We start from the raw sequence: 18,231 nt of genomic DNA on the forward strand, positions 1-18,231 counted from the left end.
AATGGAAATTTTAAAACTGCAAAAACCAATAACCAAAATTAAAAACTTACTGTGAAGGCTCAATAGCAGATTAGAGATGACAAAGAAAACACTAAGTGTACTTGAAGATAGATCCATTGATATTTTCCTAACTCAAAAACAAGTTGGGGAAAAAAAGGTAACAAAGCCTCAAGGATTTATGGTAATGTATCAAAAGATCTAACATTTTTGTCAATTGGAGTCCCAGAAGAAGAGAAAGCCCAGTTACTCAAAAAGCTTTGAAGATGTAATGGCTGAAAACTTCCAAAATATGGTAAAAAATATATACCTACAGATTCAAGTAGCCCAGTGTACCCCAAACAGGAGAAACTCAAAGAAATCCATGCTTAGAAACATCATAATTAAACTGCTGAAAATTAAGACAAAGAAATTTTTTGAAAGTAACCAGAGTAAATAACAAATTATTTATAGGAAAACAACAATTCAAATTCATCAGAAAACATGTAAGCCAGAAGCAAATTGAACATTTTTAAAGAGCTGAAAGAAAAAAATTGTCAATCCAGCACACTGCACACAGTGAAAATACCCTTCAGGAATAAAAAAGTGAAATAAATACTTTCTTAGAAGAAGGGAGACTAAGAGAATACATAATCAGGAGATATGCTCTGAAATAATAAGATAAGGAATTTTTTCACAGAAGGAAAATGATAGCAGAAGGAAATGCAGAACATCAAGAATATAGGAAGAACAATAGAAATGGTAAATATCTGTGCAAATATAATATTCTTCTCTGTAAATATGTTGCCCTTTCCTTTAAATTACTGTTTTAGGCAGCATTCCAACAACTCCAAATGTGATCCCTTCTCCCTGATATTCACAGCCTTGTGGAATTCCCTCCCCTTGAGTGTGAGCTATACTTAGTAACTTGATTCTAAGAAACAGAATACAGCAAAGTGATGAAATGCCATTTCCATGATTAGATTATCAAAGAGTATGACCCTCCCCCCACCTTTTTTCATTCAGCTGTACTATTCTGCATTCCCATCAACGATGTATGAGAGTTCTACTTTCTCCACATCCTTGTCAGCACTTGAAATTGCCAGAATTTAAAATTTTAGTCATTCTAATACTAATATGTAACTAATTTTGGTTTTAAAACCAAGATACAAAATGGTATGGCTAGAAGGTGATTTTCCAGTGTCTCTTAAAGTTAAATACAATTTATAATATGGCCCAGTAATGCTACTCCTGGCTAACTACATTAGGGAAAGGAAATTTATGTTCACACAAAAACCTGTACACAAACGTTTATAGCAGCATTAGTCATAATTGCCAACAATTATAATCAATTGTTGTCATTGAACAGGTAAATGGATAAGCATATTGTGGTATATTTATATAATGGAATATTACTCAGAAATAAAAGGCATGAATTATTGACATATGGAACAACTTGGATGAATTTCAAAGGCACTATTCTCAGGTAAAATACAGCAGCCTCAAAAAGTTACACACTCCATTTATACAGCAGCCTCAAAAAAATAAAACTATAGGGACAGAGAACAGATCAGTAGTTTCCAGGGGCTAGGCAGGAAAAGTGTGCAAGTAGCAAGGAGGAGATTCTTGAAGTGATGAAATGGTTCTGCATCCTGACAGCAGTGGTAGTTACTGAATCTACACACGTGTTAAAATTCATATAACTGCATAGCAAAAGAAAGTCAATATTACTATATGTTAATTTAAAAAATAATTTTTTAATTAAAAAAAATGTATAGTCCTTGTCTCAAAATGCTTATAAGCGTACCTATCAATAATTACTTTGAACATCAATAGACTAAATGCTCCAATCAAAAAATATACAGTGGCTGATCGGATTAAAAAAACAAGAACCTGCAGTATGCTGCTTACAAGAGACTCACTTCAGGGTGAAAGACACATACAGACTAAAAGTGAGGGGATGGAAAATATATATTTCATACAAATGGAAATGACAAGAAAGCAGGGGTAGAAATACTGATACCAGAAAAAAATAGACTTTAAAACAAAGGCCATAAAGAAAGACAAAGAAGGGCATTATATTATAAATTTCGGATCAATACAAGAAAAGGATATTATACTCATTAACATATACACACCAATACAGGAGCACCTAAATATATAAATACTAATAGACATAAAGGGAGAAACTGACAATCATACAACAGTAGCAGACTTTAACAGCCCACTGACATCAATTGACAGATCTTCCAGATAGAAAATCAATAAGGCAAGAGAGGTTCTAAATGACACAATAGACTAGTTGCACTTAATTGATATCTACAGGACAGTACATCCAAAGAAAGCAGAATACGCATTGTTTTCAACTGTACATAGAACGTTCTCTAGGACAGACCACCAACTAGGTCACAAAATAAGGCTCAACAAAAGTAAGAGCCTAGAAATTCTATTAAGCATCTTTTCTGACGACAATGTTATGAAACTAGAAATCAACTACAGAAAGAAAATCAGGAAAAGAAGGAAAACGTGGAGAATGACCAACATGCTACTAAAAAACCAATGGGTCAATGATGAAATCAAAGAAGAAATCAGAAAATACCTCAATACAAACAGAAATGAAAACACAACTTTACAAAAATCTATGAGATGCAGCAAAAACAGTTCTAAGAGGGAAATTCATAGCCATATAGGCTTTCCTCAAGAAACAAGAAAGATCTCAAATAAATAACTTAACCTACCACCTAAAAGAATTAGAAAAAGAAGAACAAGCAAAGTGCAAAGTCAGGAGAAGGAAGGAAATAATAGAGATTAGAGAGGAAATAAATAAAAGAGATTAAAAAATAGAAAAAAATTAATAAATCACAAAGCTGGTTTTCTGAAAAGATAAACAAAATTGACAAACCTCTAGCCAGACTCACCAAGAAGAAAAGAGAGAGGACTCAAACAAAATAAGAAAAGAAAGAGGAGACATAACAACCAATACCACAGAAATACAAAAAAAATCATAAAAGAATATTATGAACAGTTATATGTGAACAAATTGGACAACCTTGAAGAAATGGACAAATTTCTAGAAACTTACAGCCTGACAAGACTGAGGTAAAAAGAAACAGACAATTTGAACAGACTGATCACTAGACATGAAATAGAATTTTCAATTAAAAAAAAAAAATAACCAAAAAAACTCCCTACAAACAAAAGTCCAGGACTGGATGGCTTCTCTGTGGAATTCTACCAAACATATAAAGAATTTATACCTATCTTTCACAAATTATTCCAAAAACCTGAGGATAAGGGAACACTCCCAAATTCATTCTAGGAGGCCACCATTACTCTAATACCAAACCTGACAAAGATACTACAAAACAAGAAAATTACAGGCCAATATATTTGATGAATATAGATCCAATAATCCCCAACAAAATGTTAGCAAACTGAATCCAACAATACATAAAAAAGATCATACACCATGATCAAATTGGATTCATTCCAGGGTTGCAAAGATGGTTCAACATACACAAACCAATCAATGTGACACACCACATTAACAAAAGGAAAGATAAAAACCACATGATCATCTCAATAGACACAGAAAAGCATTTGACAATATTCAACATCCATTCATAATAAAAACGCTTATCAGGGCTTCCCTGGTGGCGCAGTGGTTGAGAGTCCACCTGCTGATGCAGGGGACGCGGGCTCGTGCCCCGGTCCGGGAAGATCCCACATGCCGTGGAGCAGCTGGGCCCATGAGCCATGGCCGCTGAGCCTGTGAGTCCGGAGCCTGTGCTCCGCAACGGGAGAGGCCACAACAGTGAGAGGCCCGCGTACCGCAAAGAAACAAAACGCTTATCAAAGTGGGTATAGAGGGAACACATCTCAACATAATAAAGTCCATTTACAATAAACCCCCAGCCAACATAATACTCAACAGTGAAAAGCTGAAAGCCTTGCCACTAAATTCAGGAACAAGACAAGGATGCCTACTCTCACTGCTTTTACTTAACATAGTATTGAAAGTCCCAGCCCCAGCAATCAGATAAGAAAAAAAAAAAAAATATATTCACATCAGAAGGGAACAGGTAAAACTTACTATTTTTTTTCACATCTTTATTGGAGTATAATTGCTTTACAATGGTGTGTTAGTTTCTGCTGTACAACAAAGTGAATTGGCTATATGTATACATATATCCCCATATCCCCTCCCTGTAAAACTCACTATTTTTAGATGACTTAATACTTTGTATAGAGAACTCTAACGTCTCCACACAAAACTATTAGAACTGATCAATGATTTCAGCAAGGTAGCAGGATACAAGATTAATATACAGAAGTCTGCTATATCTCTATACACTAATAGTGAAATATCAGAAAGAGAAAGTAAAAAAACAATCCCATTTAAAATCGCATCAAAAAGAATAAAATACCTAGGAATAAACTTAACCAAGGAGGTAAAATACCTATACTATGAAAATTATAAAACATGGATGAAGGAAACTGAAGATTACACAAAGAAGTGGACAGATATCCCATGCTCTTGGATTGGAAGAATTAATATTGTTAAAATGGCCATACTACTCAAAGCAATCTTCAGATTTAATGCACCTATCAAAATACCCATGACATTTTTCACAGAACTAGAACAAATAATCCTAAAATGTACATGGAACCACAAATGACCCAGAATTGCCACGGCAATTCTGAGAAAAAAAGAACAAAGTTGGAGGTAAAACCCTTTCAAACTTCAGACTATACTACAAATCTACAGTAATCAAAACAGCATGGTATTGGTACAAAAATAGACACATAGATCAATGGAACAAAGCCAGAAACAAATCCATACACCTATGGTCAATTAATCTATGACAAAGGAGGTAAGAATATACAATGGAGAAAAGACAGTCTCTTCAACAAGTGGTGTGGGGAAAGGTGGACAGATACATACAAAACAATGACATCAGACCATTCCTTCACACCACATACAAAAAATAACTCAAAATACTTTAAAGACCTAAATGTAAGACTTGACACCATAAAACTCCTAGAAGAGAACATAAGTGAAACATCCTTTGACATAAATCATAGCAATATTTTTAGATCAGTCTTCCAAGGCAAAAGAAATAAAAGCAATAATAAACAAACGGGGCCTATTCAAACTTAAAACCTTCTGCACAGCAAAGGAAACCAGCAACAAAATGAAAAGACAACCTACAGAAAGGGAGAAAATATTTGCAAACAATGTGAAAAAAAGGGGCTAATATTCAAAATATATAAATAGCTCACACAACTCACTATCAAAAAGACAAACAACTCAATCAAAACATGGGCAGAAGACCTAAATAGACATTTCTCCAAAGAGGACATACAGACGGCTAACAGGCACATGAGAAGATGCTCAACATTGCTAATTATTAGAGAAATGTAAATCAAAACTACAATGAGGTATCACCTCAAACCAGTCAAAATGGCTATCACCAAAACGTCTACAAATAATAAATGCTGAAGAGGACGTGGAAAAAGGGAACCTTCCTATACTGTTGGTGGGAATGTAAATTGGTGCAGCCACTGTGGAAAAGAGTATGGACGTTCCTCAGAAAACTAAAACTAGAACTACCATATGATCCAGCAATCCCACTCCTGGGTATCTACTTGGAAAAAACAAAAACTCTAATTTGAAAAGATATATGCACCCTAATGTTCATAGCAGCACCATTTACAATAGCCAAGACATGGAAGCAACCCAAGTGCCCATCAAGAGATGATTGGCTTAAGAACATGTGAGATAGAGAGATATATATACACATAATGAAATATTGTCATTTGTAGCAACATGGATGGACCTAGATAGTATAATGCTTAGTGAAATAAGTCAGACAAAGACAAATACCACATAATATCACTTACATGAAGAATCTAAAAAATAATACAAACGAATCTATATACAAAATAGAAACAGACTCACAGATACAGAAAACAAATTTGGGTTACCAAAGGGTAAAGGGAAGGAGGGAGGGATAAATTAGAAATATGGGGTTAACAGATATAAGCTACTATACATAAAATAGGCAAGCAACAAGGATTTACTGTAGAGTACAGGGAATTATATCCAATATCTTTTAACAACCTATAATGGAATATAATCTGCAAAAAAATTGAATTATTATGCTCTATACCTGAAACTAATACAATAGTATAAATCAACTATACTTCAATAAAAAAATAAAATACTTAAGAAAAAAACCAAGCACTTATAGGCAGATAGATTTTGAAGAGTACCCTAAACACCGATAGAATGCTTTCTACCAAGTTGGTGCTGAAAAACTAATCAAGTGGAATTACACATGCCTTTAACTTAAAATCATTTACTCCTACTTTGATATGACAGAGAAGTTTTATGCTGTCAGGGATCTTCCTCCCCTTAACTTCACTTCCTCTACATTCTTAAAACTAGACATTGGTCTCTGCTGCCCCCAAAGAAAAGTGAAATCTCATCAGAAATACAAAGAGAAACAAAATAATATTGACTTGGGAACATCAAGAACTCAAGCTCATCAATGAGGATATTTCTGGGATAATTTAGCTTAACTGGATTTCTGCTTTACCCAACTAGAGTACCCACCCCCATCATAGCTACACTCCTGCCCCTTCCCTATCCGTCCCCAAATAAGAAGATTCCTCTGTATTGGCCTGGAATAGTCTCTATGTTCCACATTCCAGCTCCCCATCTCTAGGTGGAAGAATTAGACTACCTCTAACATACTTATGAAGATTTCCCTTTGGCTTTAATTTGGTTCTCTTTCTTTTCTTTTATCTTCTTTTTTTTCTTTTTGGTTGGGGTATAAGAAAAAAATTACCATAAAAATGGCAACATTTTGCTTTTCTTAAATAGGCAGAAAAAAGAAAAGAGAAAGCCTAACTGATTTTCACAGCTTCTAAAAACATAACCAAACTCAGGCTTTATTTTTCCTCTATACTATACCAATTTCACACCTCAGTTCACTCTTCAACCTCTGCAATTCGGTTACTAAAAGAGATCTTAAGGTCACTAATTCATTCCATGTTACAAAATCTATGAATATGTTTCAGTCCTCATCTATGATCATATGTGTTAGTCTCTCCTTTTGAAATCCTTTCTTACAACAGTCACTTCTGTTTTACTCTTTGAGCTCTGGTCATTCCTGTATATCCTTTTGCAGGCTCATCTTCATCCACCCACCCAACAGATGGGGGACTTCCAAAAGCCTGGGTAGTAGACAACTTTTCAGTCTCACCCTCTGTATTTTTCTGAGAAAAATCACATCCACTGCTTTAATCATCATATATACTATGATCATCCCCTCCCCCATATTTATATCTCTCATCCAGGACTATTCTCTGAGATTTATTTATTTATTTTCAACTTTTTATCCTACATTTCCATTTGGAAGTCTCAAACTCAGCATATTCAAGTCCAGCATATACAAAAAGCAAGGTTTTGATCTTTCCCCTAAAATATGATTCTACTTCTGTTTCCCTATTTTAGTGACCCTTACAGAACTAAGAGCTCTACTTGAACCTTTCTCACTTAACCACTCACATCCAGTCCATCACAAAGTCCCATTGATTTAAATTCTAACTCAAAGCCATTGACTATTCACCCTCTAGATTATTACTAATCTACTGTAAGAATCACCATCTTTCACCTGGATTACTGCAGTAGCCTCCTAACTGATCTCCCTACATTCATCTAGCTTTTCTCTAACCTGTTCTCCATACTGCAGCCAGTGTGATATTTTCAAAATGCAAATGTAGTTATTTCCCACCTACCATTCCCAACCACCCTCAAAGCATCTGAGTCCAAGATTGTCAATAGACACAAACTAATCCAGGCAAGTGTGAATGCATGTATGTGTAGGTGGAAATAAAAAAGAAAGATCTACAGAAGCAAGTCTGAGAATATGTCTGATTGTGTATGCCTAATTATGTTTCAAAGCCTCCCCCAAAATTTCTAGGCTTGTCCACCATTTGAATTCATGTATGCCTTTTCACAGGAAATGCCAAGTTTTCTGTACGGTAAAAATTTTCATCACTTTCCATTTTTATTTTTCTCTCTTCATGGCACACAGAAGTCATATAACATGGCTGAATTTCAGGAGCTTTGCTTTTTTGAGAGGCAGCATGGTGAAGCAGTAAGAGCTTGGATTAGAAAGTCGAACAGATGTGGATTTAAATCACAGCTCTGCAACTTATTATAATTTGAGCTTAGTTCCTTATTTATTTTTATTTTTTAGTTCCTTATTTTGAAATGAGAATCTCTCATAGGTTTTTTTGTTGTTGTTGTTTTCTGGGGGTGGGTAAGAATTTGATGAGTTCCTCTATGCAAATATTCTAACATATTATCTGATGTGCAATAGGTGGCCAGTGAATGTTTGTTCCTTCCTACCAGGATGGGTGGTGCCAAAATATTCTCATTCAAATAAAATCCCCAGATCATTTGCAAATTTCTCCACAGCCTAAGTTTGCTTCAGAGACACTTGGAAGTGAGTGTTGAGTTGAAATTTTATTTTTGTTGATTCATTTTAGCTAACATATTAAGCATTACCTACATGCTAAGCTTCATGCTATGCAATTTACATTCATTATTTAATATCCACAAATTCTCTGTGATGTATCATACTATCCAACTTTATGGCTAAAAAGTGCCAGAGCTCAAATTTGAACTCAGGTCAACTGACTCCAGAGCTTCTGATTTTATCTATAGGATTCTGACATCTCTCACAGAGAGAACAAATCCAGAAAACTCAGAGGAGAAATAATGCCTTTATCTAAGTTTCAGCAAGGACCTATAGAACCCTTCATTTTGCTAAAATCCAGAGCCAGAAACTCAAACATATGAACTTCTTTACATGAAGCAATTTTACTTCATTACATTACATGGCAATTCTAAGATTACAGACCTAAAATGTACTTAATCTTTCCATGCTCGATATTACACAAATAATCTTTCTGGAGTTATCACATTTAATACCTCTTTCTGGCTGTATTGAATATAGATACCTTAAAGGATTATTCATGCAGCATTAAAGATAGGAATTTGGCAAGGAGAGAGAATTTTAACTGTGATCTTTATAGAATCAAGAATAGATTAGGAGCCTGATTTTCACAGCACTGTGTATGAAAGAATGTAAGCCTCTATCTTTAAAAAAACTGGTATGTTTTCAAACAAACTTTCTCTGAAAGGAAAGTTCAAACCCTAGAAAGTATTCCAAATATACAGGGCTGTGCACCCAAAATAGTTATGCAACATGATATGTAATAAGTTCATATATAAGGAAATATTTTTTTCCCCAAGGCTGACTAAGGGTTGAAATCTATCCCATAAGGGAGTTCTATGGCAGTACCCAAAGAAAAACACATGTCTGTCTGATAGTCCACAAAGAAATCCATAGGAAAATATGAGAGATGTGTCTGGAATATTAGTTCACAAATCTGACTGCATTCGTAGTATTTGTGGAAGTTTGGATTCAAAAACCAACGTGAAAACCACAGAGTACCTATAGCTAATAGAGTCATTGCTTTACTTTGTTGGTTCCTGCTAACCCTGAACTGCTGTTCTGTAAAATCTAATAAATATGACGGAATCTACTAATGTTTTGTGTAAGTATATACTACATAGAGGAATCTAAGGGCAAAGACTTTGCTGGCTGACAAGTCTCAGCTTGCCTTTGTCCATGTCATTTTATCATTTGAAATAGTGAAGATGTACTAAGGTATACTTAACAATCTTGTACAATGCTCTGAGTATATGATAGAGTTGCAATGGTATATTAATCAACTGAACAATATCTCTAAGAGCACTAATGATTTTTGTTTTGTTTACTCATTTCGCTATCTCTTAGGAGTCACAAAGGGACTTTTTTTTAACATCTTTATTGGAGTATAATTGATTTAAAAGGTGTGTTAGTTTCTGCTGTATCACAAAGTGAATTAGCTATACATATACATATGTCTCCATATCTCCTCCCTCTTTCTTCTCCCTCCCACACTCCCTACTCCAACCCTCTAGGTCGTCACAAAGCACAGAGCTGATCTCCCTGTGCTATGTGGTGGCTTCCCACTAGCTATCTATTTTACATTTGGTAGTGTATATATGTCCATGCCACTCTCTCACTTCGTCCCAGCTTATCATTCCCCCTCCCATTTCCTCAAGCCCATTCTCTACGTCTGCTTCTTTACTCCTGTCCTGCTCCTAGATTCTTCAGAACCATTTTGTTGTTGTTGTTGTTTTTTAGATTCCTTATATATGTGTTAGCATACGGTATTTGTTTATCTCTTTTTGACTTACTTCACTCTATGAAAATCTCTAGGTCCATCCACCTCACTAAAAGTAACTCAATTTCGTTTCTTTTTATGGCTGAGTAATATTCCATTGTATATATGTGCCACAACTTCTTTATCCATTCATCTGTCAATGGACATTTAGTTGCTTCCATGTCCTGGCTATGTAAATAGTGCTGCAATGAACGTTGTGGTACATGACTCTTTTTGAATTATGATTTTCTCAGGGTATATGCCCAGTAGTGGGATTGCTGGGTCATATGGTAGTCCGGTATTTAGTTTTTTAAGGAAACTCCATACTGTTCTCCATAGTGGCTGTATCAATTTACATTCCCACCAACAGTGCAAGAGGGGTCCCTTTTTTCCACATCCTCTTCAGCATTTATTGTTTGTAGATTTTTTGATGATGGCCATTCTGACTGGTGTGAGGGGATACCTCATTGTAGTTTTGATCTGCATTTCTCTAATAATTAGTGATGGTGAGCATCCTTTCATGTGTTTGTTCGCAATCTGTATATATTCTTCGGAGAAATTTCTATTTAGGTCTTCTGCCATTTTTGGATTAAGTTGTTTGTTGTTCTGATATCGAGCTGCATGAACTGCTTGTATATTCTGGAGATTAATCCTTTGTCAGGTACTTCATTTGCAAATATTTTTTCCCATTCTGAGGGTTGTCTTTTCATCTTGTTTATGATTTCCTTTTCTGTGCAAAAGCTTTGAAGTTTCATTAGGTTCCATTTATTTATTTGTGTTTTTATATCCATTTCTCTAGGAGGTGGGCCAAAAAGGATCTTGCTGTGATTTATGTCATAGAGTGTTCTGCCTACATTTTCCTCTAAGTTTTATATTGTCTGACCTTACATTTATGTCTTTAATCCATTTTGAGCTTATTTTTGTGTAGGGAGTTAGGGAGTGTTCTAATTTCATTCTTTTACATGTAGCTGTCCAGTTTTGCCAGCAGCACTTACTGAAGTGGATATCTTTTCTCCATTGTATACTCTTGCCTCCTTTATCAAAGATAAGGTGACCATATGTGCATAGGTTTATCTCTGGGCTTGCTATCCTGTTCCATTGATCTATATTCTGTTTTTGTGCCAGTACCATACTGTCTTGATTACTGTAACTTTGTAGTATAGTCTGAAGTCAGGGAGCCTGGTTCCTCCAACTCTGTTTTTCTTTCTTAAGATTGCTTTGCTATTCGGAGTCTTTTGTTTTTCCATACAAATTGTGAAATTTTTTGTTCTGCTTCTGTGGAAAATGTCATTGGTAGTTCAATAGGGATTGCATTGAATCTGTAGATTGCTTTCAGTAGTACAGTCATTTTCACAATGTTGATTATTCCAATCCATGAATATGTTATATCTCTCCATCTGTTTGTATCTTCTTTGATTTCTTTCATCAGTGTCTTATAGTTTTCTGCATACAGGGGTATTTTGCCTCCTTAGGTAGGTTTATACCTAGGTTATTTTATTCTTTTTGTTGAAATGGTATACGGGAGTGTTTCCTTTATTTCCCTTTCAGATTTTTATTCATTAATCTATAGGAATGCAAGAGATTTCTGTGCATTAATTTTGTATCCTCCTACTTTACCAAATTCATTTATTAGCTCTAGTAGTTTTCTGGTGGCATCTTTAGGATTTTCTATATATAATAACAAGCCATCTGCAAACAGTGACAGTTTTACATCTTTTCCAATTTGTATTCCTTTTATTTCTATTTCTTCTCTGACTGCTGTGGCTAAAACTTCCAAAACTATGTTGAATAAGAGTGGTGAGAGTGGGCAACCTTATCTTACTGGAAATGGTTTCAGTTTTTCACCACTGAGGACGATGCTGGCCTTAGGTTTGTCATATATGGCCTTTATTATATTGAGGTAAGTTCCCTTTATGCCTACTTTCTGGAGGGTGTTTATCATAAATGCGTGTTGAATTTTGTCAAAAGCTTTTTCTGCATCTATTGAGATGATCATATGTTTTTTCTCCTTCAATTTGTTAATATGGTTTATCACATTGATTGATTTGCATATATTGAAGAATCCTTGCATTCCTGGGATGAATCCCACTTGATCACGGTGTATGATCCTTGTAATGAGCTGTTGGATTCTGTTTGCTAGTATTTTTTTGAGGATATTTGCATCTATGTTCATCAGTGATACTGGCCTGTAGTTTTCTTTTTTTGTGACATCTTTTTCTGCTTTTGGTATCGGGGTGATGGTGGCCTCGTTCAGGAGAGTTCTTCCCTCTGCTATATTTTGGAAGAGTTTGAGAAGGATAGGTGTTAGCTCTTCTCTAAATGTTTGACAGAATTCGACTGTGAAGCCATCTGGCCCTGGGCTTTTGATTGTTGGAAGATTTTTAATCACAGCTTCAATTTCAGTGCTTGAGATTCGTCTGTTCATATTTTCTATTTCTTCCTGGTTCATTCTTGGAAGGTTGTACTTTTCTAAGAATTTGTCCATTTCTTCCAGGTTGTCCATTTTATTGGCATATAGCTGCTTGTAGTACTCTCTCATGATCCTTTGAATTTCTGCAGTGTCAGTTGTTACATCTTTTTCTTTTCTAATTCTGTTGATTTGAGTCTTCTCGCATTTTTTCCTGATGATTCTGGCTAATGGTTTATCAATATTGTTTATCTTCTCAAAGAACGAGCTTTTAGTTTTATTGATCTTTGCTATTCTTTCCTTCATTTCTTTTTCATTTACTTCTGAACTGATCTTTATGATATCTTTCCTTCTGCTAACTTTGGGGTCTTTTTGTTGTTCTTTCTCTAATTGCTTTAGGTGTAAGGTTAGGATGTTTATTTGAGATGTTTCTTGTTTCTTGAGGTAGGATTGTATTGCTATAAACTTTCCTTTTAGAACTGCTTTTGTGGCACCCCATAGGTTTTGGGTCATCATGTTTTCATTGTCATTTGTTTCTAGGTATTTTTTGATTTCCTCTTTGATTTCTTCAGTGATCTCTTGGTTATTTAGTAGTGTATTGTTTAGCTTCCATGTGTTTGTATTTTTTACAGACTTTTTCCTGTAATTGATACCTAGTCTCACAGCGTTATGGTCAGAAAAGATACTTGATATGATTTCAATTTTCTTAAATTTACCAAGGCTTGATTTGTGACCCAAGATATGATCTATCCTGGAGAATGTTCCATGAACACTTGAAAAGAAAGTGTATTCTGTTGTTTTTGCATGGAATGTCCTATAAATATCAATTAAGTCCATCTTGTTAAAGTATCATTAAAAGCTTGTGTTTCCTTACTTATTTTCATTTTGGATGATCTGTCCATTGGTGAAAGTGGGGTGTTAAGGTTCCCCACTCTTATTGTGTTACTGTCAATTTCCCCTTTTATGGCTATTAGCATTTGCCTTATGTATTGAGGTGCTTCTATGTTGGGTGCATAAATATTTACAATTGTTAAATCTTCTTCTTGGATTGATCCCTTGATCATTATATAGTGTCCTTCTTTGTCTCCTTTAATAGTCTTTATTTTAAAGTCTATTTTGTCTGACATGAGAATTGCTCCTTCACCTTTCTTTTGATTTCCATTTGCATGGAATATCTTTTTCCATCCCCTCACTTTCAGTCTGTATGTGTCCCTAGGTCTGAAATGGGTCTCTTGTAGACAGCATATATACGGGTCTTGTTTTTGTATCCATTCAGCCAGTCTATGTCTTTTGGTTGGATCATTTAATTCATTTACATTTAAGGTAATTACCAATATGTATGTTCCTATTACCATTTTCTTAATTGTTTTGGGTTTGTTTCTGTAGGTCTTTTCCTTGTCTTGTGTTTCCTGCCTAGAGAAGTTCCTTTTGTTGTAAAGCTGGTTTAGTAGTGCTGAATTCTCTTAGCTTTTCCTTGTCTGTAAAGGTTTTAATTTCTCCATCAAATCTGAATGAGATCCTTTCTGGGTAATCTTGGTTGTAGGTTTTTCCCTTTCATCACTTTAAATATGTACTGCCACACCCTTCTGGCTTGCCGAGTTTTTGCTGAGAAATCAGCTGTTAACCTTATAGGGATTCCCTTGTATGTTATTTGTTGCTTTTCCCTTGCTGCTTTTAATATTTTTTCTTTGTATTTAATTTTTGATAGTTTGATTAGTATGTGTCTTGGCATGTTTCTCGTTGGATTTATATTGTATGGGACTCTCTGCACTTCCTGAAGTTGATTGACTACTTCCTTTCCCATATTAGGGAAGTTCAACTGTAATCTATTCAAATATTTTCTCAGTCCCTTTCTTTTTCTCTTCTTCTTCTGAGACCCCTATATTTCAAATGTTGGTGCATTTAATGTTGTCCCAGAGGTGTCTAAGACTGTCCTCAATTCTTTTCATTCTTCTTTCTTTATTCTGCTCTGTAGTAGTTATTTCCCCTATTTTATCTTCCAGGTCACTTATCCGTTCTTTTGCCTCAGTTATTCTGCTACTGACTCCTTCTAGAGAATTTTAAATTTCATTTACTGTTCATTATTGTTTGTGTGTGCTTTAGTTCTTCTAGATCCTTGTTAAACGTTTCTTGTATTTTCTCCATTCTATTCCCAAGATTCTGGAGCATCTTTACTATCATTATTGTGAATGATACTTTAAATCATTACTGTGAATTTCTTTTCAGGTAGACTGCTTATTTCCTCTTCATTTGTTTGGTCTGGTGGGTTTTTACCTTGCTCTTTTATCTACTGCATATTTCTCTGTCTTCTCTTTTTGCTTAACTTACTGCACTTGGGGTCTCCTTTTTGCAGGCTGCAGGTTCATAGTTCCCATTGTTTTTGGTGTCTGCCCCCAGTGACTAAGTTTGGTTTAGTGGGTTGTGTAGGCTTCCTGGTGGAGGGGACTGGTGCCTGTGTTCTGGTGGATGAGGCTCTATCTTGTCTTTCTGGTGTGCAGGACCGTGTCTGGTGGTGTGTTTTGGGGTGTCTGTCAAGTTATTATGATTTTAGGCAGCCTCTCTGCTAATGGGTGTGGTTGTGTTCCTGTCTTGCTAGTTGTTTGGTGTGGGGTGTCCAGCACTGTAGCTTGCTGGTCATTGAGTGGAGCTGGGTCTTAGTGTTGAGATGGAGATTTCTGTGAGAGCTTTCACTGTTTGACATTATGTGGGGCTAGGAGGTCTCTGGTGGACCAATGTTGTGAACTCAGCTCTTGTACCTAACAGGCTCAGGCCTGACACCCAGCTGGAGTACCAAGACACTGTCAGCCACATGGCTCAGAAGAAAAGGGAGGGGAAAAAAGAAAGAAAGAAAGAAAGAAAATTAAATTACAATAAAGTTATTAAAATAAAATTTAAAATTATTAAAACATAAAAAAAAGAAAGAGAGAAACCAAAGCAATAAACAAATCCACCAATGATAACATGCACTAAAACCTATACTAAAAACAAACAAAAGACAGACAGAACCCTAGGATAGATGGCTAAAGCAAAGCTCTACAGACAAAAATCACACAAAGAAGTGTACACATACACACAAAAAGAGAAAAAGGAAAAAATATATATACATATTTAAAAAAAAGAAAGAGAGCAACCAAATCAATGACAAGAAGCTCTAAATTCTAAACTAAGATAAACATAAAACCAGAAACAAATTAGATACAGAAAGCAAACCCCAAGTCTACAGTTTCTCCCAAAGTCCACTGCCTCAATTTGGGATGATCTGTTTTCTCTTCAGGTATTCCAGAGATGCAGGGTACATCAAGTTGATTGTGGAGATTTAATCTGCTGCTCCTGAGGCTGCTGGGAGAAATTTCCCTTTCTCTTCTTTGTTCGCACAGCTCCTGGGGTTCAGCTTTGGATTTGGCCCCGCCTCTGCATGTAGGTCACCTGAGGACGTCTGTTCCACACCCATACAGGATGGGGTTAAAGTAGCAGCTGATTAGGGGGCTCTGTCTCACTCACGCCGTGGGGAAGGAGCCTGCAGCAGGCGGAGGCTGGTGTGACATTGTAACAGCCTGAGGCATGCCGTGTGTTCTCCCAGGGATGTTGTCCTTGGATCATGGGGCCCTGGCAGTGGCAGGCTGCACAGGCTCCCTGGAGGGGAAGTGTGGATAGTGACCTGTGCTTGCACACAGGTTTCTTGGTGGCCGCAGCAGCAGCCTTAGCGTTTCATGCCTGTCTCTGGTGTCCGCGCTGATAGCCACGGCTTGACCCATCTCTGGAGCTTGTTTAGGCGATGCTCTGAATCCCCTCTCCTCATGCACCCCGCAACAATGGTCTCTTGCCTCTTAGGCAGGTCCAACCTTTTTCCCGGACTCCCTCCAGGCTAGCTGTGGTGCGCTAGCCCACTTCAGGCTGCGTTCACACAGCCAACCCCAGTCCTCTCCCTGGGATCTGAACTCCAAAGCCCGAGCCTCAGCTCCCAGCCCCACCCCACCCCAGTGGTTGAGCAGACAAGCCTCTCAGGCTGGTGAGTGCTGGTCGGAACAGATCGTCTGTGCAGGAATCTCTCCGCTTTGCCCTCTGCACCCCTGCTGCTGCACTCTCCTCCGTGGCTCTGAAGCTTCCCCCCTGTGCACCCCCTGTCTCCACCAGTGAAGGGGCTTCCAAGTGTGTGGAAACTTTTCCTCCTTCACAGCTCCCTCCCAGAGGTGCAGATCCCATCCCTATTCTTTTGTCACTGTTTTTCTTTTTTCTTTTGCCCTACCCAGGTACATGGGGAGTTTCTTGTCTTTTGGGAAGTGTGAGGTCTTCTGCCAGCATTCAGTAGGTGTTCTGTAGGAGTTGTTCCACATGTAGATGTATTTTTGAGGTATTTTGGGGGAGGAAGGTGATCTCCACGTCTTACTCCTCTGCCATCTTGAAGGTCCTCCCCATTAATGATGTTTTTAAGAGGGCAGTGTTTAGCTAATAAATGTCTCTGTTTCTCTTTTTTATACTTTCAAAGGATTGACTAACTTTCATCTTCAGAACAACTTGTAGCCAAAGTATCAACAAATCCATTTAAAAAAAACAATTAAGAGCATAGAAAATATTGAGTGGTAGACTTTAAAGAGCCATCATTAAAAAAATATTAGGCACAATGAATCTTTTTATTAAAATATCTTTTCAGATAATTTTAAAATAATTAGAAATGGTAAAGAAAGTTAGATAGGGCTGCTTAATTCAACTCCTACATAATAGAAGGGTCCATTCTCACAAAATAAGATAAACTTGCATTGATGTGGCAGGTACATCCTAAGGTGATCCCAGTGAGTTACCTTGTATAATCCTTTCCCCTTCAGTGTAGGAGGAATTTGTGACTCGCTTCCAACCAACAGAAACAGCAAAGATGATAGAATGTCAGTCACTTCCTTGATTTGGTTATGTTATATAGAAATGGTAATGTGATATTGTTATTCTTGTGATTATATAATGTTATTGTATTAGTTTTCTAGGGCTGCCATAATAAAGTCCCACAAATTTGGTGGCTCAGCAAATAGCAGAAATGTATTTTCTCACAGTTTTGGAGGCTAAAAGTCTGCAATCAAGGTGTCTGTAGGCTGAAGGCTCTAGGGGAGGACTCTTTTCTTGCCTCTTCTAGCTTCAGTGGTTACCAGAAATCCTTAAGGTTCCTTGGCTTATAGCAGCCAAACCCCAATCTTTGGCTCTGCTGCCATATGACTGTCTTCCCTCTGTTTGTCTGTATGCCTCTATTTTCTTGCAAGGACAAGTTATTAGCTTAGGACCTACTCTACTCCAGTATGACCTCATGTTAACTTGACTAATTATATCTGCAAAGACCCATTTCTAAATATGGTCACTTTGTAAGGTTTCAGGTAGACATGAATTTGAGGGGACACTATTCAACATAGTATGGTTATATAAGACTTAGTCTTAGCAGACAGGAGGGACAAACTCCTTCCCATTGGCTTGAAGAAGTAAGCTTCCAGGTTTTGAAAGGGCTTATGAGGGAGCCACAGAGCAAGAAACTGCCAGCAACCTCTAGAAGCTGAGAGCTGCCCCTGGCTGACAGCCAA

General features: G+C 36.7%; 1 protein-coding gene across 7 annotated transcripts in view; it reads right to left on the bottom strand.

Moving 5' to 3' along the window:
- Positions 1–18,231, bottom strand: part of EMC2 (ER membrane protein complex subunit 2) — a 617,592-nt gene that overhangs the window by 502,048 nt on the left and 97,313 nt on the right. The gene's annotated exons all lie outside the window — the stretch shown is intronic.

The sequence above is a fragment of the Stenella coeruleoalba genome, assembly GCF_951394435.1.
Source record: "Stenella coeruleoalba genome assembly, chromosome: 17".
In the NCBI taxonomy this organism is placed as follows: Eukaryota; Metazoa; Chordata; class Mammalia; order Artiodactyla; family Delphinidae; genus Stenella; species Stenella coeruleoalba.